The following is a 23,671-nucleotide window of genomic DNA, read 5'->3' on the forward strand; positions in this document are numbered from 1 at the left end:
ATTTTTGAAAAAAGATGTGCAAATATCTTATTGGTATATAATATTAGTGGATAATTATCAGTATTTTTTAATATTTTATTTGCATATAAAAAGCAAAATAAAAGGTAAGAATAAAAGAAATTCTTTTTATATGCATACTTTGCCCTTGTTATAGGATCTGCACTCCGCAAATTTTACATTATTAACCTTAATCCGTACGAAATGAGGAAGGCCGAGTGTGCAGCGCTACTCTGTCGAAACGACGATGCAATTATTTAAATATATATTTTAAGACCATACGTCTCGGAAGATTACAAAAGGTACATTGACAAGTCTTTCAGTACATAAGAGTCTTTTGTTACATATCAAGTATGCTTTTTGTATTTTAAATATGCTTCTGTTTCTGATGACGCGATTGTATCGTACTTTTCTACGTGAATGCATATTTCCATGTTTCTTAATGATTCATTATAGAGTACCTAATTAGCATGTAACAGTATTCCGGATGTGACTCAATAGCACATCTATTCTATCTTGATTAAAAAAAAGTGACATCATTAATTTCGTATGCACTTGCCTATAATCACGTCATCATAATTAATTCAAATGCCATTTCTTGATGACGGATGGTCGTTTCTTTTAGATTGTTTCGTGAAACAAAACCGAGTATTTCCATTTGTTCGACGCTTTGATTTTCTCTTTCCACTTCGTCGCGACCACTCGTCACTCGATTGCGAGTGCTCTCTCATTTCGAGAGCATTTTAATTAAATGCTTTTCCACTCAAAGGCGCACACCCATTCCCAGGAATTCGTCCTCGTTCGTACGCGATCAAGACGACCGAGATTTTGCAATCGGGACATTTGTTTTCCCCGGGTAAACGAGAAAAGAATAGATCACTTCCGCTTTTCGAAACTTCCCAGATGGCCGATTAATCAAGACGTTCCGAGCGGCAAAATTGCGCGAAAGAAGTTCCCGTCTAAGGTTATTCAGGACTCCTTCGCGATTAATTGTTCGAGAAACTAAAGATCGCTGGTTCCTTGTTAAATTCATATCTGCGATAGACATTTTGAAAAGTCAATTTTATATTATAATTGATCCTTGAATTGAACATGGCTAGACAAAAGAAAATTCTATAGCATTGATCTTCTATTATGGCCGAATAAAAATATTTGAAATATAGAGGGAACTTTATTGTTTTTTTTTTTTTTTTTTTTTTTTTTTCTAAATATTTTAGTTTCTAAAATTCATTTATAAATAAAATGATTTCTCTGTATAAATTTATTTAAAACTATAAATTAAAAAAATGGAGTTTATTTTATTTAACAATATCGGTTTCTATCTCTCTCTTTCTCTCTTTTTCGAATATAGTTACTTCGACATGTACTTCTGCCGCCCAACAATCTAATACTGCATTTAAGCGAGAGTTTCTCCTCGAAATTCAGGAATAAACGTGGATTACGGAACATGTATTCGGGTATATCCAGCGGGCGCATTTAAAGCTGGCTCGAAAAACGGCAGGATTTCACCGACGTACTTCGATGTCGCGGCTGATTTAACGTGAGATTAGCTCCGCCGAGAAATACGACTCTATTAATCGCACGTTAAATAATCCGAGAGTTATTACGGGACAACCAGAACTGGAGTCGTTGCTAATTTGTATCGCGAGCTATAATTAAACCAGACGTACTACAGTATATTATATCTCTGTATAACTACGTATTTTTTGTTTGCAAAATTATAAATGAAAAGTTGCAACTTGTGCATGCGAGTTGCATGTTGTTTGTCACAGCGTGGGAGATTTTAATCCTATTATTTCTGGAGCGATATAAAAGTTAATTTTTAAAGCTGATCTTTAATTTACGCATCTTTTAAATATTATTGTTTATCAAACTTTGGTATTCATATCGTTTAAGTAAATTAAGTATTTTATTTATAAAAATTCGCTTTAGAAAAGACTCAAGAATTAATACATATTTATTAAACAGATGCAAATTAATCTTTTAAAAATACAATTAAGTTAAGAAAAAAGAGAATAAATAAAAAATACGTGAATATAAGAGATTTGAAAAAAAAGTTACGGATATGATATTTTTGGGAATCTTATAATAATTTTACCTTTGGTCAGAAAAAAAGATACTTATCTCTCGACGACTATAAGTTGTATATAAATTCTGGAATTTTTTACTTGTTACTTTTATCTTTTGAATTTTAATAAATTTTTTTCTCTTAAAGTTTTTGCAACACGGTCGTAAATAATCATACGTTGAAAACGGACGTGTTATGCGTTATGCGTAGTCTCGATGTGCAGAACGTAATTTACATACTATCGTAAAAAGTTAAGACCGATCTTACATCACGCGTGTCTATCATCATGCGTAACCAACTACGTAAGTAACAAAACCGTTTATGATGTCTATATATTTACAAGAGAGAGTTACTATAATTTTTTTTTTTAAATTTACGTAAATTAAATTTTTATTATTTCCATTAATGAATGCTGCAAGCAACTATAATGTGACGTTAATATGATGATATTAACAGCTCGACTTATATGTAAGCGTTGAAGGTTGCGAACGATAAATCATAAAGATTTTTATAATAAATGTCTTCTCATAATTATTGCGTACTTTTTATATAATCGTTCTAATGGAAAGAGTTACAAAACATTACATGTCACACGATTATTGATGACATGATTTACGATTGACATTATATAAATAGAGAGTGTGATTCTGTAAAGATTCAATTTTTATCCTATTTTTTATTCTTCTGAAGAAATTGACAGAAATATTTTGACGTACCGGAGCGTTAAACGTTCGTGATATTTTACCTTGCGCGATTTATCATAAAGTATCCAAAGATTTAACTCAAACGGTAATTAAACTACTCGGTGCTGCACAGTTGAGTAAACTTTTAATTTCACGTCGTGTTCACTAACGATAGAATTCTCCAAGATATCTAATAGCGCCCGGTAAGCCGATAAGCGTTCATGCGCAAAATCTTTAAGCGACGTTCAAGTAATCGTAATAGCCAGTGTTTAACGTCGTATTTATAGGTGAAATCGACACCCTCTCGTGCTCATTCACGCTTCGCAAAATCTTACATTCTCTTCTCTCTGTATTAGTCGTAACTTTCTTGCTGCTTCCAAGTTGAAATGAATCGGCATGGAAACATCGTCGATGAAAAAATCGTTATTGATTCTCGAGAAGAATGCGATCTCTTAAAGGACAAAAATATACATATTTTATAATTATATAATTTATTTTAACAATATCTGTTATATTCATTTGCAATTCATGTGCTGTTACATTTTATGACATTTCCTCAGAAATATTTCTGAGTACATTAATTATATTCCGAAAACAACTTGCATTGTTTTGAACGATGAATATGCGAATATTTTATATAACTGAATTCCAATTACGTTAATGCCTACATTATGTTATAATATATTAAAACACACAAATGGATGGTATATAGAACATTTAATAATAATAATATGTATTAAAATTTAAAAAAAGAAGTAAAACAAGGTACTCGCGTCAATTTTTTTTTTTTTTTTTTTTTTTTGTACAAAATATATTATTCGGAAAATAAATTTTCCGAAGAGGAGCAAAAAACATCTGAGCTTATTTTCACGCCTCACGAAATCGTACGCTTCGTTATAGCTTAAGCTTCAACGTTTCTACGATGCTTCTCATTGCTGCCGCAATGAAATGAATTGGAATGAAAACGGCTTTTCCGCTGACAACGCTAATAATAAACTTGCGAGTAAACTGTACACTTACAAATAAAAAGAATAAATCTCATTTTTTATAAAAATTTTTAGTTTACTAACTCTACTTTTTTTTAACGGCAGTTAATCAAACGCGTTTTGTTTAATATTCTTTTTCTATGATATTTATACAGACAGCAGTTTATGTAAAACTTTACTTCAATTTACGAAAAATTTGACAGATTGAGAAAAATACCGTGATTCTGAAAACGTTTAATATCAATTAGTTCGGCTTGCTGAAATACTGCTATTTTACGATGAATGGATCTCTCTTATTGAATGGTAAATCGTGTGCGCAAAGTGGAAACACGAGAACCCATTTGGATTGTCGTATAGCAATGTAAGAAATGTTGGATCGATCGTTACTCGGAAATGCACCGAACCGTTTCCTCGGAGTTTCCACGACAGGAAGGCTTTTAATTAACGTCAGTCCCGTTGGCACTCGCTTCGATACCTATTTTGGAAGATACAAGGGCTTACTTCGCGTAGATCAATTCCTACTTTCCTCCTTCCTTCTCCCAAGCGGTTTCAATTCACTGTCTTATCGTCGACACAGCAGATTGAATTTTACCGTCTTCAGGTAGCGCTAATTACCGCCTTGGCATCATCCTTCCTCCCGATATCCTGCTAGGCATTGCACTGAAGCGTCTCGACGTATTATGCTAATTGCAGATCATTATCTCAATTGCGTTAAGCACATCATTTACCTGTAGCTCACGTACAAGGCTTGAAGTAAGTCGTGCGATCGAGTTTTATTTTTATTACTGTTTTCCCGTTGAAATTATACGTGCATTGAATAAGCTTTTCGAGCGTGAGAAACTATTCCGCCTTTGAAGAAAAAAATGACGTATATGAGATATAATTACATACATTGAAATTTAGATATTTGTTGGTTCTTTGACATTTGATCGCGAGTCCAATTTTCAAGTTATTTTGGTCAAGATTCAATCGTACAAACTCGTTATATCTACCTTCCGGTACCCAATTATCGAATCCTATTTCCAGTAAAATCTACTACTTAAGAAAGTAGTTCTTCCTGAGTTGTAATTTTTTTACTTGACCTACATTTTATTAAATCCGTTTTCGATTAATGAAATATGCAGATGTGGAATATTGTCAAAGATTTTTTTTACGTTACCTTGACTAACTGCCGGAGAGATGGTTCATATCGATATAAATAATTTAAGATAAAAAGAGTTTCATGGTAATTTTATAATCTTTAAGATTGCAACAATAACGATATGCTGATAACAAAAGTAATGACATATAATTGCACGGGCTTAATTTTATCATTCGTACAATAATATCTAGTTATATCTAGTTCACCAAATACGCTTCGTGAATATATATGCTTCTGAATCAGCTTTAAAAAAGAATATATAAAGAGGATTTCTCCGGCAATCTCGTGCATGATATAAACTCGGAAACGACTAGAAGCCGATCACAGAAGAACTTTCTTATATACATCATCGTTCTCCGCTCTTTATCTTCGTTGCAAAAGAGTGAAAACTCGATATCTCGATTGATTGTTATCCTCGTAATTGTATTTTGAACTTAATTGATTTTTCCAGTCTTTTTTTTCGCAATTGCTTTCTCACCCATGACAACCGTAAAATCGATAACCTAATAGCCCACAAATAATTCTCGTTATTAACGAGCCGTGAAAATAACTTTCTTTGGGAATAATAAACTTGTCTCTCCGGTGATCGACCGGTTTGTGAGTTATATTTTTCTTTCCTAGATACCTGTCTATCTATCTTTCTTGAGTTTGATCTTCACACCAAAACTTCTCAACAACGAGCAGTGCACCAACTGATATCGTATTAATTAAAGATTATTAGGACGGAAAATATTAGTTTTATTAACAAAAATAATTATTTATAAATGAAAAAAAAAGTTTCAAGAGTTTTTATTTTTTTTTTTATAAAAAAATGCTTTTTTTATAGAAAACGCGCCTACAAGCGAAGAGCTTATACGGAAGAATAATTATTTTACCACTTTCACGCATACAGTTGTGAAAGAGAGAGATTTTCAAGGGAATAGACGTTCGAATTTACTAGTCTTCTTCGAGGAAATTCGAATTTATTCTCGCGAAGGAGAACTGTTCGTGTTTCGTGTGCCTTCAGGCATAAAGAAATGCTCTGATTAACTTCCGGCACAGCTCCTGGAGCTTTTTCCGTGCCTCACCGTCCATAATTCATGCCAAGGCGTGGATTAAAATCAAGAGGAGAGAGAGAGAGAGAGAGAGAGAGAGAGAGGCGACCGGTTCACAGTACCGTCTGTACCACTCTTAATTATAAAAACGCAAATGATGTTTATTCGCGGGTTTTTGTCGATGTTTAAGATCTAGATTTCTTTCTTTACTCATTCCGTGATCAAATCGAAAGGGAAATTGGTTTCTTTCGCAATTCCTAAATGAAACGAATGAGAAATAAAATATAAATATGGAAAAAATGCAAGAAGATATTTCGATGAAAAGTTGTTATTTAAATTGTAAACTTTTTAAAAATAAGTTTTTTTCAATCTTTATTTCAAATTTATTATGAAAAAAATATTTCCTATATTTTGTTACATGTACGGTTTACATATTATATAAATGCGCTATTTACAATTTACGAAACTCTTGTACATCGTTATAAAATGAGATTACATCATCTATATCTTTTTTGGGACTGTATTTTATATTTGTCAAAGTTATTTGCAAAATTGGATTACACGACGATTCGTTGGGTCTATCGATTAATCTGAATAAAGCTCCGACTTACTTGTCTTCTCAAACTTTCCGGAATAACTCGACATTTCTTCGTTAAGATAGGCACAGTCGTTCAAAAATGTCTTCGGTCGCACATCCCACGGGAGACAAACAGGAAGAATTAAGATAAACTGGTACCGCTGGGAGCTTCTCCATCATTTTGTCGGTATTACCGAAGAAAGATCACCATCCTACATATAAGCTATAGCTTAAAAAGATTTTGCCAGTAATGTTGCAGAATCTATTCCATATTTATTTTAACAGGCTTTCACGATAATATTAAATAATAAAGTATATATAAGAATTAGTCTACGTTTTTATAATATAATTTTATCAAATCAGCTTATAAATGTCCGAGAACAAATATGAAACGTCGCGGTAAGATTACAATTTTTTTACGTTGCGTTATATTTAACGGAAAACTTTGGTAGAAGCACATCTGAAATTGATATTTATCAGAAAAGTTGTGGGCATTGCGTAAATTCGCACATTGGCCGCTTTTCATTATGATTCCACTCGCTCGCCGCGACTGTGTATCGCGAAAATTTAGTGGACGTTCTTCGCGAGGAGAAAAATCGAGAGCGACGAGCCGGACGAGCCGAACGAGTGGGACGAGTGGGACGAGTGAGGCATGCGGAAAAGTTGAGAAAGAGAGTTCGAGGAATTTATTGAAACGCATTAAAGTTCGTTGCCTTTATAGTCCGGGTTTGCCACGTTGCTGGGTACGTACCTGCCAGCTTGTGAAGCCGGAGGTTAAAGAAGGTCGCTGATTTATGCGAGTTGGAAAACTTTATTAACTTTCTGTCAAGAAACGTGTTGCTGAGATGGAGTGCAAGGTGTAGCTGGCGGCCAGATGAAGGGAAGGGGTAGGAACCACGTGGTGAGCAAAAGGAAGAAGTAACGTTGAGGAGACGTCAGACGCGGCCGGAAATGCCGGGGGTGGCTGCGGTAGTAGCAGTCGGGAGGACGGGGGACAAGTTTCGGTGGAGAGGAAAGGAGGAGTTGAACTCGTAATTACTTACGAGGTAAATTTTTTTACCCGGTATCTCGAGATATTATCGGACGAAAAGTATCGTCTCTTTTTGTACACGTCGCGCTACGTGATGTGTTGTGTTTTTACATTAATTAAATTAATATTTAGAAATTAATATTATTCTATTATAATAATTTAATTCGTCAATATTAAAATATTATTAAATTGGTAATAATTCATATGTATAAGTATAATTAAAGATATTAATGATTTAACGAAACTGTTTTTGCGAATTATGTAATGTATCATAAACGTGAGACTATAAAAATTAAATCTTTTTATATCATGAAATAGTGATTTTCTAGTGATTTATATGTATTTCTTCGAGTAGAAGCTGAAGTAACTTGTTATCAATAAAATCTCAGTTTAGTCGCTATTAAATCTACCGGTTATGACTCCCCCAGGATGAATTGTTAGAGAATACGCTGTTTATAATTTTTACGTTAAATTCTCAAGCAAAGTTAGTAACGTAAAATTATTTACGAAGAAAAATTCTATATCATGTCGTAAAATATTGCCGCAAATAGAACTCTGTGACTACCAGACTTGTCGTTTTAAGATTATTACAAATATAATTATCATAAAATTTTGGTCTTTAATTAAGAATACGAGAATATTAGATAGACATATCGAATTTTTAGGTGGAATTGCATATGGATTTCTGATACTATTTCAAATGTATCTTAATACTGTCAAAGTTAATTTGCAATTTCCGTTTATATTTAGTATAATTAATATGAAGAAAATTAATCTAATCAGCAATGTAAATGACTATATGAACATAAAATATTATTATGATTAAACGTGTACTTTTATGCCGAATATGACGTATTTCCTTTAATCATTTATGCTTTGAATTATAAAATTACCAAACGCGCGTATAGGAAAAGCGGAAACTTTTTACTTTAATAATTCAACGTCTCATTGAAAAACCATCGATTATCGGTCGTATATGAACATGTCGGGAATAATTCATTAATCATATCTTCTGATAATTAATTTTCAGCTCAGTTCTATATTGAATAAGCAACGCTCTGTTCTATTTTCCGCATTAACTTTCATTATTATTCCTTTTACCCTCAATCTTTCAACGATATTATCATTGATAATAATAGAAATCCAAGGGGAAGATAATACACATAACATACAGCTATAAAACGATAAAAATTTTTCACGAAATACTACACATTTATTAAAGCTTATAAAGTGCTTCAGATTTTCTAGTTCAGTTTTTAATAAAAATTGTCGATTTTTCAAAAGCAAAAATGTAGCTCAGATTATATTTTTGTTAAAATAAAAATTTCAAGCTAACTGCAAAATACTAACTCTATTTATCTTATTATATCTTTTTACATAAAAAAATTCTTTAATTTATAATTTGCTTGTAAATAAGAAAATCAATATTTTGATTTAAAATATAATTATATTTTTATTTTTATTAGCTATTTCTACGGACTACATTATTTTTCAAATTGAAATTACATATTATATCTTGACATCCAGTACGCGACTTGGGCTTTATCGATCCGTACCTCGAAAAATGGAAAGACTTTTTAAACATCGTGCATCTTATCTAAAAATAGTTTTGAATGAGAAAAGTATAGAAACCCTGTTTCTCTTTAGATGATTTATTTTCAACTTGATATCATATTTATTTACGTCTGATATATTGACTCTTACCGTTATTATGTTATATAAGTGAGATGGAATACATTGACTAGTTTTAATATAATTGAAAAATAATATTGAGAGAAATAATGACAAGATATTACGTACAAGATATGTGTTAAAATTTATAATTATTATTATTTATATTCAATATCTCCAAATGCTGAGCTTGATTTTAATGTTAATTCTATAATTATGTTACGCGCCAAAACAATAAAAAAAATTGTGCGAATTATGGATCGGAGTCGATGTATTTATAAAAATCATTGTAACTCTCTTTCTCGGAGAGGTGGAAACGTGGTGGTGGTTGAAGAGTTTTCGAATTCGGCCACCGTGTCGTAGCAAAAAATGCGTAGTTTCCGCGTCGGTGATTTGTGTTTGGCGAGGAAGTGTGGGAGGAAGGAAGCGATAAAAATCGTACCACCGCGTTTCTGCTTCGATTTAGCAGCGGACCCTTCGCAGGTCTTGCTCGATATTGCCGTTGCAAGATCGGCACGTTCCGTATTCTTCGGCTGCACTCTCGAAACGTCTTCTGCCAGCAAACATAATATTTAACTTACGGACGCTTGGTTCGAGCAGAAAATGGATGGCAATCCTACGAACGCGATAGAGGATAGAGAATTACAACAACGTCACGATCTACACAATCATCCCTATGCAAACCACTATTTCGATTTATGATGAAAGAAACGACAATATATGCTCGCGCAATAGGAGAAAAAAAAAACATGGCGACGAAATAAGATTTTTAGGAGGAGTTAATTATCGTAAAATATATTTTTGAAGATAATTTTATTGTTTTTTTTTTTGTAAATAAATTATAAGAATATCTTCGATATAAATTAAGAAAGATTGTGCGATTAATAATTCCGAAGAATATTTTTGCGATTTTCTTGAGCGCCACTGCTCGACGTAACGATCGATATTGTGTAAGGAACAAACAAAAATAATTTATACAGTTTCTCAGAGAGAGAGTAAACGCGTAATTTATACAAATGTTTATCGAGACGCAAGGGAGAAACGCGATTATAGCCGGTGTTCGTTCTTACTTTTTCTCGCAGCGTCAACACTTACCGTTGGAAAGAAAAAGGGCAGACCGCACTCCAGGTGCGTGTATTTCGTGGCTAGATTATCCGGTGTTAATGACGATGACCGACATCGTCTTCGAGCTCGAGATTCTCTTGTTTGTTCAATCCTCATCACCGTCGTTCTCGAGTTCCACTTCCACTTTCTTCTGTAAATACGACGAGGTCCTTGCGCTGCGAACACCATCGGGATTTCTTCCGTTCGCTTCCTGGCGACTTAATGCAAAGTTGGAGCAACTTTGGACGGATGGTAGTCTCTCGCGCGCGAAATCTCTGGAGCATTGTTAAAACCGTACCATCTAATTCTCTCTTCCGTCCAAAACGATTTCCGTAATCGTCGTGAAACGATAAACGCTTCCTGACACATTCTCTCTTTGTTACACAGTTTCGCATTAATCACCGTAATGCTCTATAGTTTTGCGCTCAATGCTTTATGAACTTTGCTAACCCAAGAAAAGCATTGAAACAGTGATTAGAAATGACAAGTTGATGCTTCTACGAATCTTTTATGGTCTTACATATTGTACGAGAAAGACAGATGATTATTGATATATATATACACAGTAAAAAATAAAATGTTATTTTATAAATGTTAATAACTCATTTATTGTGTCTTACTTATTGACAAATTAAAAATGTTAAGTAATTCACACAAAACTTTACATTTATTTTTGTTATTGTCACCTTAAGTGATGTAAAAATAATATACAAATTAATTAAAAACTACATAAGAGTAGTTTCAATAAACTTGTAAGAAATGTTAATGGAACATTTTAAAATTTATGATTACTCGAAGATTTATTTTAACTTTTCTTAGAATGTTAAATTGATTTTGAAACATGTTAATTGTTTGAAATAATTATTAAAGGACATACATAAAGTGTTAGATTATAAAATTGACATAAATGTAACACATGGAAATATTATAAAAATAATAATATATCAGCTGTATGTTAATTTGACATTAAAGTAGTAATCAAAACGTGGATAATCAACACAAGAAAATTTTAACATATCGACGTACAATTTTTTACTGTGTATCTTTTTGACGCGTATTAAAACGTATAAATATTTTATAAAATTATTTACATTTTCGAATTTCTTCATTAACAACGATTACTCGTAACGCGCCGAAAAGTTTCGAATACGAAACTGCAAGTCACGTCGGCGTCGCTTCCGCTCGATGACTTCCTTTTGCGCGACGCTTTACGTACGTTGCATGCGTATAAAAGTGCACTTCAGCTGTGCCGTCGACGAAATCATTTCAGTCAGTCATCGTGCTGGCTCCGAGAGAGATGCGGAGCCAATGCAAACATCTCTCCGGGACCCCGAAGAGGGCAAACACTGGGGCCGAGTATCCCGAAGTTGCTAACTCACTCGCTTATACACGAGTCCTCTCTATTCGGACTATCCGTTGCTCGGTTCTTTTTCCCTTGCTCTGCATCTTCTCTCGGAGACAGGTTTCATCCCCAGCGATTTCATTCGCCTGCCTCTGTCCGACCGCAGAAACACTCTAGCATTGCTGTCGCGCGCGGATTGACTGCGAAGGAAAGAAAGCTAAGATTGTTATGATATGCAAATCATGGAAATTTTTCTAGCCGTCGAACTTGCTTCGCTGACTTTTCTTCGCGCAGTGTCGAGGATCTAGATATTGAACATCGTGGACTCTTCTAACTCTTTTTACACTTCTTATCACAAAGTTGAATTGTCATCGAGTTTCTTTTGCATTTCAATATTTTGTCAGACGTTAATGTATTTTTTCAAATTATTTCATAACATTTTTTGTAATCTGAAAAATCAAAGAGACAGAGAGAGAGAGAGAGAAAGAGAGAGAAAGAAGGAAATTTTTTTATTATACATACTTTTCTTGAAAACTCGTTTGAAGCCCGTCTGCGTGACATTAGCGTTAATAATCGAGACTCGTAATTATCACGAGTGCCAAACGGAGTCACGGTAAAAATCACGAGCGCGGTTTGATGAAAGGCGTTGGAAATTGTTGAAAGATTCCACGGAGGGGCGACCGTTAAAGGTTTTACGCGTAATTGTTTCCATTGTGTTAGTGAGAGAGGAGAGGGTCGACGGAAGGATGGCGGCAGCCGTTAACGGCTCTGGCGGCCCGTTAAAGTACTCGGTGCGTGATAGATCGTTTGTTTCTCAATGGCGCTATGTTTAACCCGTGCAATTGTCGGCGTCGGGAAGCAGTTTGCTCGTGTAAAGGCCAAGTGTTACTTAAAAGTCTTGCCGGGGATCTTGGCGCTTCGCGTCGATTATATCGTTTTTATTGGCGATTGCAGCAGACAATGAGTGTCGATAAAACGATTAGATCGCATTAGGGTAAACTCGGATAAAATGGCCATAGTTTTTTAAAATGCAAAAAACATACTTTTATTTTTGTCATTTTTTAAATAGTGTTTGACATATTATCTGCACTGAAGCTTAAAATCACGTCATATTATCGAAATTAAAAGGAAAATATTTAATTGAAATTTTATATCATCAAAATAGTACAACATAAGCATTAGCCATCTTACCCAACTTTTAAGGAAAAGATGATCATAGCGACGGAAAGATGGCCATAATATTTATAAAAAAAATAGTGAAAACGAAAATAAAAATTATAGGTCGTATAACAATTTACATATCTTTATAATATGTCTAACGTCGATTACGATAGCTTAACTATAATTTATTCGACGTTATAACAGTTTTAATGGACAAATGAAAAACTTTGCAGGTAATCAAAAGTAAAGATATGATATAATATTCACAATATCGTTATTTCGAACAATGTATGCACATAAACTTCTGTAAATATCAATTACTAAAAAAGCTATGTAGCGATTATTGAAAAAATTACAGCCTATGGCCATCATCTTAGTTTACCCTATTTAACGCAAGAACCGAATGCACTTGTTTAATAAGAGCCGACATATTAATGTTACGTGTAATTCGATTAGTTATTTATTATTGCGTAAAATGTATAGGAAATATATCGAATAATGATGCAAGAAAAGTTTGATCTGGTATCGCTGGCTTTCTTCGAAAACAAACGTTAGAGCGCGCGCGCTTTAATCTCCGCGCGATGGCATAATGACTGGCGCGACGACGGCGCATCGTAATTTGTTAGGAAATAAGGGGTCTGCATAAGACTGGCAGCCGTTAGCATCGATAAGTCGGCGATCGATAGCGCGCGCGCGCGCTACGAGCGGCGTTACGGCTAATACCGTAATTTTGGACGGAAAGTGCATGTTTGCGGCGCGAGTCAATTCGCAGACTATCTCGCGCCATTAAACTCATGTTTATGCACTTATTATCAACGGCTACGTGGTGTCGCATGCTAGGAGCGTAACGCGATGCAACGAACCGGTATTCTCGAGATTCCTCTCGGTTATTTATTGCGAACGTCTAGCGTACGGATTGCGAATCGCGCGAGTGATCGCGCGTTTAACGAAGAAAGTGCGATAAAAAAAAATAGATGCTGCGCGATTATTAAGGCTGCTTAATATTCGCACGGCTGTACAATTAACGGTTAATGAGGGTCGTAAGAGTATTTATTTTTTGTTTTTTTTTTTTTTTTGAAGTTTATTTACTGTTTACTTTCTCTTATTTGGACTCGGTACTTCTGTCTTCAACTTTTATCTTTCCCCCCCCCCCTCCCCCTGTATAGTACACACACCGAGGAGATGTTAGCTTCAAGATATTTTTCTTCGCTTGTTCTTGAAACTTGGAAGTTATGTTTGCCAGAACGGAAACAAACGCTTGTCCCTCCTTCTCTGTCTCTCCCGGTGTCATCCGCGTCGGCTGACGTACGACGATTAAAGTGAAATATTGGCCAAGTTGGCGGCGAACGTGCGGTAGGAATCTCATTTGCCGGCGGGTTAAACAGCGATCATCGTTCGCACAGCTGCGAATTACTAATTGCTGTTTGACTTGCCTGCTCCTTAACTCCTCAAATTGAACCGAGTATCCGTACAGACGAAAGTGCGGTCGACTTGGCCGAGTTTGTTCACAGTTTATCGACTAATGTCTCGCTGCGGCTGCAAAACCACATAATCAATAATACAGAACTATGCGATGCTATAAGCTTAGCATGACATATAATAACAGCTTCGATTCTTTTTCTTCGATCAGATACTATATTAATTCTACTTCTCTAAAGAATATCTATCAAGCACAAAGAATAACCACCTCTATTACGTTCCATCAATTCTGTTTTATTATATAATATATATATGGGGTAAACTAGGATATGATGGCCATACGGAAAAGACGGCTATAGGCTGTAATTTTTTCAATAATCGCTACATAGTGCGCTTTTTTAGTCATTATCAAAAATAATCGATATTTACAGTAGTTTATGTGCATACATTGTTCGAAATAACGATATTGTCAATCTTATATCATATTTTTACTTTTCACTACCTGCAAAGTTTTTCATTTGTCCACTAAAAGTGTTATAAGGTTGAATAAATTACAGTTAAGCTATCGTAATCGACGTTAAACATATTATAAAGATATGTAAATTGTTATATGACCTATAATTTTTATTTTCGTTTCCACTATTTTTTTTATAAATATTATGGCCATCTTTCCGTCACTATGGTCATCTTTTCCTTAAAAGTTGGGTAAGATGACCAATGCTTATGTTGTGCTATTTTGATAATATAAAATTTCAATTGAATATTTTCCTTTTAATTTCGATAATATTACGTAATTTAAGCTTCAGTGAAGATAATACGCCAAACACTATTAAAAAATAACAAAAATAAAAGTATGTTTTTTGCATTTTAAAAAACTATGGCCATCTTACCCGAGTTTATCCTATATATATTTATATATATAAAGAGAGAGAGAGAGAGAGAGAGAGAGAGAGAGAGAGAGAGATTGTTATGAATTTAGCAGTCGATCAGTAATGGAACTTTCTACGGCTGTTATATCTTGAATAACTAATTGGAACTATAAACTACTTTGCTATACAGTTTGCTATTTGTGAAATCCGACAGTATAATTCTCGTTTCATTGCGCGTTTGTATGTATGGTTTCGCGGAGCCCTTTGTTTTACCACGACAAGCGGGATTTCGACGATGACTCGGGAGTTAACGAGAGGTCGACGCGCTCGACCCCGAAGGATCTCGCGCGGTTTGTTGTACGACCCGATGCTTAGACTGCTTAAGTCAGTCGACATATTTATTCATGCGAATGCCACGACGACTGCGCTATGTTGCTATGTAAATGCGAATTACGGTTTTACCTAGCGGAGGAATTGCTCCTCCGCTGGATCGCCACCTCGGCCACTTGATTCACATGGCGCGTTATCAATTTTCTCGCGGTCACATAATCGGAAAGCGCCGGCCACGCCTGCAAACCCACGACCTCGCTTTTAGATCGCAACTCGGAAAAATGCAACTCGTAAACTTTATCGGGAAGAAAGGAACTTCTACTCCGTTCTTACACCTTCCTCCACCTCCCCCCCCCTCCCCCTAGACCATGAGTGTTGCCGTATCTTTCGCGATATACTCGGCCGTTTGTATTGCCGCCTCGTAAAGAACGACAGGGCGTAATGCAGTCGCTTTATCGAATAATCGGCTTTGCTATGTTCAACTTTGTGGCAAGATGGTTACAAGGGCGAGAAAATCGAATCGTTATATATATGTGAAAATCTGAAATATTATTTTGTTTAATAACGTTTTCTAGAAACTATATTTATCGTATTTATTATACGAGAATATACGAATATTTATTACGATATCAATCTAATATTATATTCATAACTGAATGATTGATCGAATGCAGTTTAGAAACAGAGTAAAGGGAGGGGAGATAAATTGACGGAGCATGCAAATTGACAAATGTCACGCTCGTGAAACTAATGATGAATCCGCGCAGCGTTTTATCATCGCACACCGTTTTGTTACTGCACTCGACAAGCAGCCACGAACGAGCAGAACGATCGAGAATTACCACTTTGCTCATTCGGATGGACTCTGTTCAAAGATGTAACGTTATCGCCAGCCTCGACACTACACGGCCATCCAGATGTCCGATCGGCGAAGAGCCGACGATCGCCGCTGGCTGTACTTAAGGGAACCCTCTTGAAGGGAACTCGCTCGCTTTTTCCCTTCGAGAGTCACTTACGCCGAGATCAGTTCTTATCTTTTGTACAAGTGTGTTTACCGCCACGGTCGCGACCGCTACTGTTTGTAGCTACTTAAAGAGGAACGAATCAGCACCGTCAAAAGTTAATAAATCTAATACATTTCGAGATTTATGAATTATATCATTGATATAAATTTAATATAAATGAATATAAAATTAATAATAAATTTGCGAGTTAAAGTAAAGATTTACCTGTAGAATATAATTTAATCCGAGAATCATAAATATCATAATGAATTTTTTATAGTGACTGTACCGCGGAAATTTTATAGTGACTGTACATATAATAAAAATACATAAAAAAATTTTAATTCTACAGGGCAGAAATGTTTACTTTTTTTAACTCAAATTAATTATTAATTTTATATTTTTAAAAGCTAAAAGCGTTTTGTGTAATGTCAAATTCATAAATCTTTGAAATATATTAAATTTATTAACTTTAAACGTAGCTAATCCGTGTGCAATTTCTCTTTAAGTAGACGATCAAAGATAAGATACGATTAGTTATAATGCCGCTTTTATCTACAAAATTTAAAAATATTTGTCGATTATCGCATTGATCGATTAGTTCGTTCTTTTATTGAGATTTGAGAAAATTCAACTTTGTTGATGAGAAAGAAGCATTTGTACGAACATTATCGCTCTTGATTTCATAATGGTTAAAAATATTCAGTGACAAAATTCGATGAGCGATATCGTACGATATAATTTTCAAGTAGCCGAGTTAAGATATTTCTCCTTGATATCAGTCCTTGAAAGGACTCATCGTGCTCCGCGCCGTCGTTCTTACCGGTTCTGCTTCTTCGCGAGACGTCTTATTGCATATCTTTGCGAGATAACCCCGGGGAAGATATTTTAGAGGACGGTACATTGAAACTTTCTTGCTAAGCACTTGTAATTTTAATCTATATAGCATGTTTTATAGTATATATTATAGTATATTTTATAACACTTGCGTAACCTCCGTTTTGTGTGCTTTGTATTTTTTATTTGAATAGAACACGATAAAATTAACATTCTCTTACGAGAGTTTTAATTATGGGAGTCTTAATTAAAGAAAATATTTATTCGTTTAGTGTTAATTACCTCCACCAGTTAGAATAAAATTAAAAGTCTTTCTCTTTATTTCAAAATTTAGTTATTATTTGTTTGTTACTATATTAATACACATGATAATGTTTTAAAAACAAGTAAAAAGGAAGGACGGGGCATAGGATGATGATAATCTTTATAGCATCAAAACTTGGCAATTAAAAGGATCGCTCTGCATCTTCCTCGATCCCTTTAGGTAGAAAAAGAATGAGAGAACTGACGTATATCTCGCTTGTGATAACTCTGTTCTCCAAGAAGCTTCCTCATCGTATTCCTTCTCTCTCTCTCTCTCTCTCTCTCTCTCTCTCTCTCTCTCTCTCTCTCTCTCTCTCTCTCTGTCTGTCTCTCTCTCTCTCTCTCTCTCTCTCTTTCGCGATAGACCGCTTTCGAGATATGTCATAATAGAACTCGTTTCCTACGCTAGAAATTATTTACTCATGTCGAGAATGCGATGAGCATCAGTCTAAGAGCAGCTCGAGGTCTCACCTACCAAGCACTCGCTATACTTCTTGTCAGGATTTAACCACTGAAAGTTAGCCCCTACGGCGGTCATTCTCTCTTTACCTCTTTTACTCACCGTCTCTTCCTTTCGTCCGCTTCTACAAGATATCATTACGCAGATAAAACCGCTTTGCTGAAAGGCTTCCGAGCTAATCGACCGCCGTACCGGATTCTACGCTCTCATCGAAAACGTGCGTTTCCTCGAAATCTTTTAAGCGCACGTGGAATGCCAATGTTCTGATCAGCACGCTGGTAATCCGATAATCCGCGATGCGAAATACGCGCGCAATGTAATTTTTACATCAACTTTTGATCGGGTTATTTCCTGTATCATTGTTCATGTAAATTTTTCCATTTTATTTTTTTTTTTTTCTTCATAGTCTTAAGTTATGTTGTTAAATTTTTTAATCTTTTCATTTTGTTGCATTTTTGTTTCATAAATTTTATTGATGATAAATAATTACATATAATTGACATAAGTTACGAATAGACTATGCAGACTGCGATTTTTTGTCGTTGAGGAACATCTAGAAATAAATATCACTTTGTTATTATATACAACAGCGTTTTATAACATTATATAATTATATGATGGATCCAATTACATACGAGAGAGCTAACAATACGGTACAGGAATCATCGGGGTGGTCTTCTTGTTAAGGCAAAGTGTGCCACAGAAGCTGTATTGTAATCTTCCGACTTTATGCCATCGTTTCTCGAAGTTATAATCACGTTGCTCGGCAATTACGCCACAACAAGCCGAGCTTCTATCCTGCTGGCTATTTATATATCTTTGGGAGTTTCGTTTGTACATAAATATTAAATCAGTCATCTACTCTTGCTAGTAACAGCATATATCTCCGTATAATTATAATAGAAAAAGATACGAATTAAATTTGCTTCCGTCATTATTTAATCGTTATATAATATGCGTATATAATATATATTTTTTTATTGCAAATATAATTAATCGTGACGAATGTTTATCGTTTATATATTACACATAAAATTCTATTTGTGAAATGTTTTATTTTGATATTAAAAATATTAAACAATTTATAAAAATATAAAGAAGATATCGAAGCATTAAAGCACGCGCGAAAAGTCAAGTCATCAGATTATCGCAACTCGTTTCCAACTCACTATTAATCATAGTTAGCATTTGAAACATTATCACATTCTGATCGCGTATCCGTAAAATCAATTAACTACAACGAGAATATCTCTTACAGGGTTCCGAATTAATTTGCGAGACTTAATTTGCGTCAAACATGATCACCGGTTGCTGCGAAAAAAATCCGATAGGTCAGAGGTAACGCGTTTCGCTCTCGCAAAATGCGGGAGATGCGATCTGCCGTGGTTATAGCATCGAGAAGCGGATGCTGAAAGGCGGATGCCGAAGACGTGGAGTGAAGGAGGCCGACCGTTCGTTCGTTGTCGGCTTTATCTAGTATCAAGGTGCACCCTGTCGGGCGCCGTCGGGCGTTCGCCTCGCGCGATCCCATCGTTGGACGACGTATTAAAAGCGAAAATAAAAATTATAGGAAACCGCCGGAATATTCGGCGTCTTCTTGCGGCTGCTGCACGTTCGGCGGCCTCAGCCGGTAGATGTAAACAGGCGCGTTCATCAAGAATGCTTGCTTGCTTGCTTGCTTGCTTGCTTGCTTGCCTACCTGCCTGCCTACCTGCCTGCCTGCCTGCCTGCCTGCCTGCCTGCCTGCCTGTCCGGTTGCCTACCTCATGCATTTTGCTTGTCTTCTTGCCCCGCGGATGGCCAGCTTCTGATAGTATTATGTTCCCTGGACGGCTTTAGCTTCTTTGTTTCGCGGCCGCGACGGCTTTTCGCATCGGAAAAGAGTCAAAAAATGCTGACGTTGTCGCGATCTCTCGCAAGTACTTAAAGAATGCTCTTGATGATCTCCATATTTTACCGATTATTCTTCATTCGTGATACCGTATATGCAGTGTTTTCTGTTATTTAAATAAAATTATCTAGATAATCATTTAAATGAAGCAATTGTTTTATCTTGGATGATAAAATAGATTATCTGCTTTAAATTATTTAAGATAATTCTGCAATCAACAAAACTTAGTCCTTAAGGCGATCCAAAAGCTGTTTTATGTTATCGACCAAAATTTAACCTAACATGACAATATATTTGCTTAATATAAAAGTTTTGCAATTTATACACACAAAATAAGATAGGTTTCTGCTAGGAATTTCACGAAGGAATATTTGTGAACTTTTCGAAATCACGTCTGACGTGAGTTTGTGTTTCAATCTCGCACACTCACAGATGCACGAGAGTAATTTTTTACAGATTTTGAAAATTTTTTTTACTAGGCTTCTAAAGTCATTTCCAAAAGTTTACTAACATTCTGTTGTGTTATTCCAAACGTGGACGCTATATCTCTTGCACGAACATACAGTAGAACTTTTTATATTAAATAAAAATTGTTACGACGTAACTGTCATCTTTTAATTTTTTATCATTTTTATATGAAATTATTAGCCCCCGCGTGTTGTTTTTACAAGTACTTTAATTGTGAAGAAAGATTTATCAATCCTTGTAGCCAAAAAAGAGATTTTCAAAATCTGTAATTTATGTTTTGTCGGTAATTTTGGATAAGCCCTTAATAAGCACTTTTTAATAAATAAATTTGGTTCCTAATTTATTTCCAAAGGCAACTCAAAAATAACATTTAATCATATTAAAGAATCACTAAACACTTACTAAACGCTGAGTTTTATTTAACACTATCAATGCTTCATAAAGTGAATTATTCAATATATAGCAATACATTAACTCATTGGCAGTGGTGTCAAATTTGAAAGCAATATATTGCTAGTGTTTTGTATTATACGATTATAATGTTTTCATTTTTAAAACAACGTTATCTTAAAGTCGTCTAGATAAGATACTTTATAATTTAATCTATTATCTAGATAAACTGGAAATAAATCATCTTCAGCTTATGTGAAATAAAATATTTTATGTCTTATCTTATCTTTATTTAGATGACTTGAACGTTATCTACGTGAAACCCTGCGTATATGTATCATTTTTCTCTGTTTGATATTTAATGCTTGGTTAAATAATTGGATTTTTCATTATTGGATATTATCATTAATCGTTATGATAATCATTGAAACATGAGAATAAATGCAAATATGATAAAGTTGTGATAAGAATTATCTTGGAATAAATATCTTCCTCTCGAATGATTTTTCATGTTTGAACGTACTTTTATACACGTGGAATTTTACTCTTTCGAAATATCGAGCGGTCGCTGGGAAAACGAAATGGCGACAGTAAATAATGTCCATTCGTTTGTAGCGTCATCGATAAATCATCGGGCGTCATGACGGGAAATTGAACTTTCGAGAATACTTATGCCCATCCCACGTTATTATTCATGTTGATAGTGCGGGAGCGTAAAAAGGATACGGCAGCGCGTATTTCAAAACCATCGATTATAAATAACGTCGCAATGTTTCCTTGATTCATCCAGAGCGTAGAAAGCATAAACCTTTTCTGGAGAAGAGAAGTGGTGGCGCGAAAACGAGGTGACAGGAAGATTTGAAGCTGAACCTTTTGTGATATATTTTCGCATTAAATTCTCTTGTGAAACTGTAATTTTTTAATCTTCTAGTAGTATAAAGATTGCCTTAAACGTTAAAATATGCGAGAGAAACTTGAAAAATCATTGATGTAGCACGATGGTCTCGAGAATAAATAATATTAAATAATAAAAAATAGGCTCTGTATTCAAGATTTTTATAGAAATAGGAAACATGGGAACGAGACGCAGAGTTATATCTCTCCTTTTTTTTCGTATATTTTTGCCGCGAAATCTCTCTGAGATTCTCGAGTATGGTGAGAGAAAAGAAAATCGAAGGGAGGAGGATGAGACGTATGGGAATCATAAAGAAAGGGGAATCTCGAAGTGTGTACGATTGTGCCCGATAAATAATGCAAATCTCGCGGAGCCCTCCTAAGCTTCCGCAAGCTGCTTTGTAACGCGATCAGGATTGGTTGCGAGCCAACCGCGCGCGGCCGTCGACGCAACGCATCTGCGCCACCGACCCGCGAGAATTTATGTGCGGGGCGCGTTGTCTAAGGCGGACCAACAACGGACCGTTGCAGTCGCAAACCTAACCAGCCAACTTACCCTCCCGAGTACTCGCCGAAACATACATACATACACGCACGCACGCACGCACGCACGCACGCACGCACGCACACACACACGGCTGATACCGTTGAGTTAATTACACTTCATGAAACTTCCTACCGCGGTCTTGTTACGTCGCGGCCCACCGCTGTCACCCTAAAATGATACAGATGACCCATTCTTGGCTTCTCCGCGTCTCTACTTTCGCGTATTTTGCGTGTTTGCGTACTTGTGAAACTATGATTGATTTAAATTTTTTATTTTATCACTGATATTTCTTAGATTCTTGAAACGGAAAAGATCTAATGTCACTAACGTGTCCGATCATTTACATGTTATCCAATGATTTTTACATATATATATATATATATATATATATATATATATATATATATATATATATATATTATATATTTTTTATTGATGTTAAAACATTTTATAGGAAAAATGTCAAATAAAAACTTATAAAATTTTCGATGAAAAAATTCCAAGTATACGATATGAAATATCTCGGTTATAGATATTGCTTCGTACAGGCTTTATATAAAGTTATTTGCGTTAGTGTGATTTTCACGAGCTATTTGCTAATTTCACATGTGCTCCTCATACTCACGAAGAATGCAATTTCGGCGAAAGCAGAGGTTGGATATACGTATGTAGGGAAGATGTATTAAGCCTATCGATGATGCCTTGGTCGATAGGTAGGTACCGTAATTACGGTAATGTTATGCGAGCTAATTGGAGGATTTTGTGAGAGCCGATAAAAACGAGATTACTCCGCACCGAAGTTGAGTTTTATACATCGGATATCCGAGAAATTGGCTATCGGCGTATTCTTGCCTGAAAGATCGTTATTACCTTCGTACAAAAAAGATCAGGAAATCTCTCATCTGCAATATAATTTAATATAATTTTTTTGGCAATTTTTTTTCCTCCGTTGTATCCCATCTATACCACTAATTTCGTAAATTAAGAATGTATTCGCATTATCGGTCATGCGAATTTCGCTCGCGATTCACTCACTTTTTATTAATTCTGCCAAATCATCAATTTCGAGTTTATGATATATTTTTTCAATTTTCATATTTCTGGAATTTAGTTTATTTATCAATTTATTTTGTCTTATTGTTAGATATAATATATGAGATGCGCGTGTATGGTATCGGATTAAAAATGTATTCACTCAATATACAAGTGAGTAATAGAGGAATAATAGAGATATTGAAATGATAAAATATAAGGAGAGTAACAAATTTACAATTAAATATGTATATATCACAGATTTTATTATTATTAAAATTAAAAAATAAAAGCGCTGTTTTATTGGACGCTAATTCGAATTTTCTTGCGAATCGCGTACAAGTTTATAGCTTTCGCAAAGAATGAAGAATTAACGTTTCAATTACGACTTCTCTAATAAACAAACGAACGGCACTCTCTTTTTAACCTCTGA

At 34.9% G+C, this 23,671-nt stretch overlaps 2 protein-coding genes across 7 annotated transcripts in view; one reads left to right on the forward strand and one right to left on the reverse strand.

Moving 5' to 3' along the window:
* LOC140664113 (glutamate receptor ionotropic, kainate 5-like) overlaps window positions 1-23,671 on the reverse strand; it is a 274,048-nt gene that overhangs the window by 118,290 nt on the left and 132,087 nt on the right. The gene's annotated exons all lie outside the window — the stretch shown is intronic.
* The window catches only part of LOC140664117 (mannosyl-oligosaccharide alpha-1,2-mannosidase IA-like), a 228,238-nt gene that overhangs the window by 79,642 nt on the left and 124,925 nt on the right, over window positions 1-23,671 (forward strand). The window contains exon 4 of one of the 6 annotated variants that reach the window (XM_072888887.1): window positions 155-21,802. The exons of the other annotated variants lie outside the window; for them this stretch is intronic. The gene's annotated coding sequence lies outside the window, so the exon portion shown is untranslated. Of the gene's footprint in view, window positions 1-154; window positions 21,803-23,671 lie in introns of those variants that run through there. 6 annotated transcript variants of the gene reach the window in all.

The sequence above is a fragment of the Anoplolepis gracilipes genome, chromosome 3 (assembly GCF_047496725.1).
Source record: "Anoplolepis gracilipes chromosome 3, ASM4749672v1, whole genome shotgun sequence".
NCBI classification, from domain to species: Eukaryota; Metazoa; Arthropoda; class Insecta; order Hymenoptera; family Formicidae; genus Anoplolepis; species Anoplolepis gracilipes.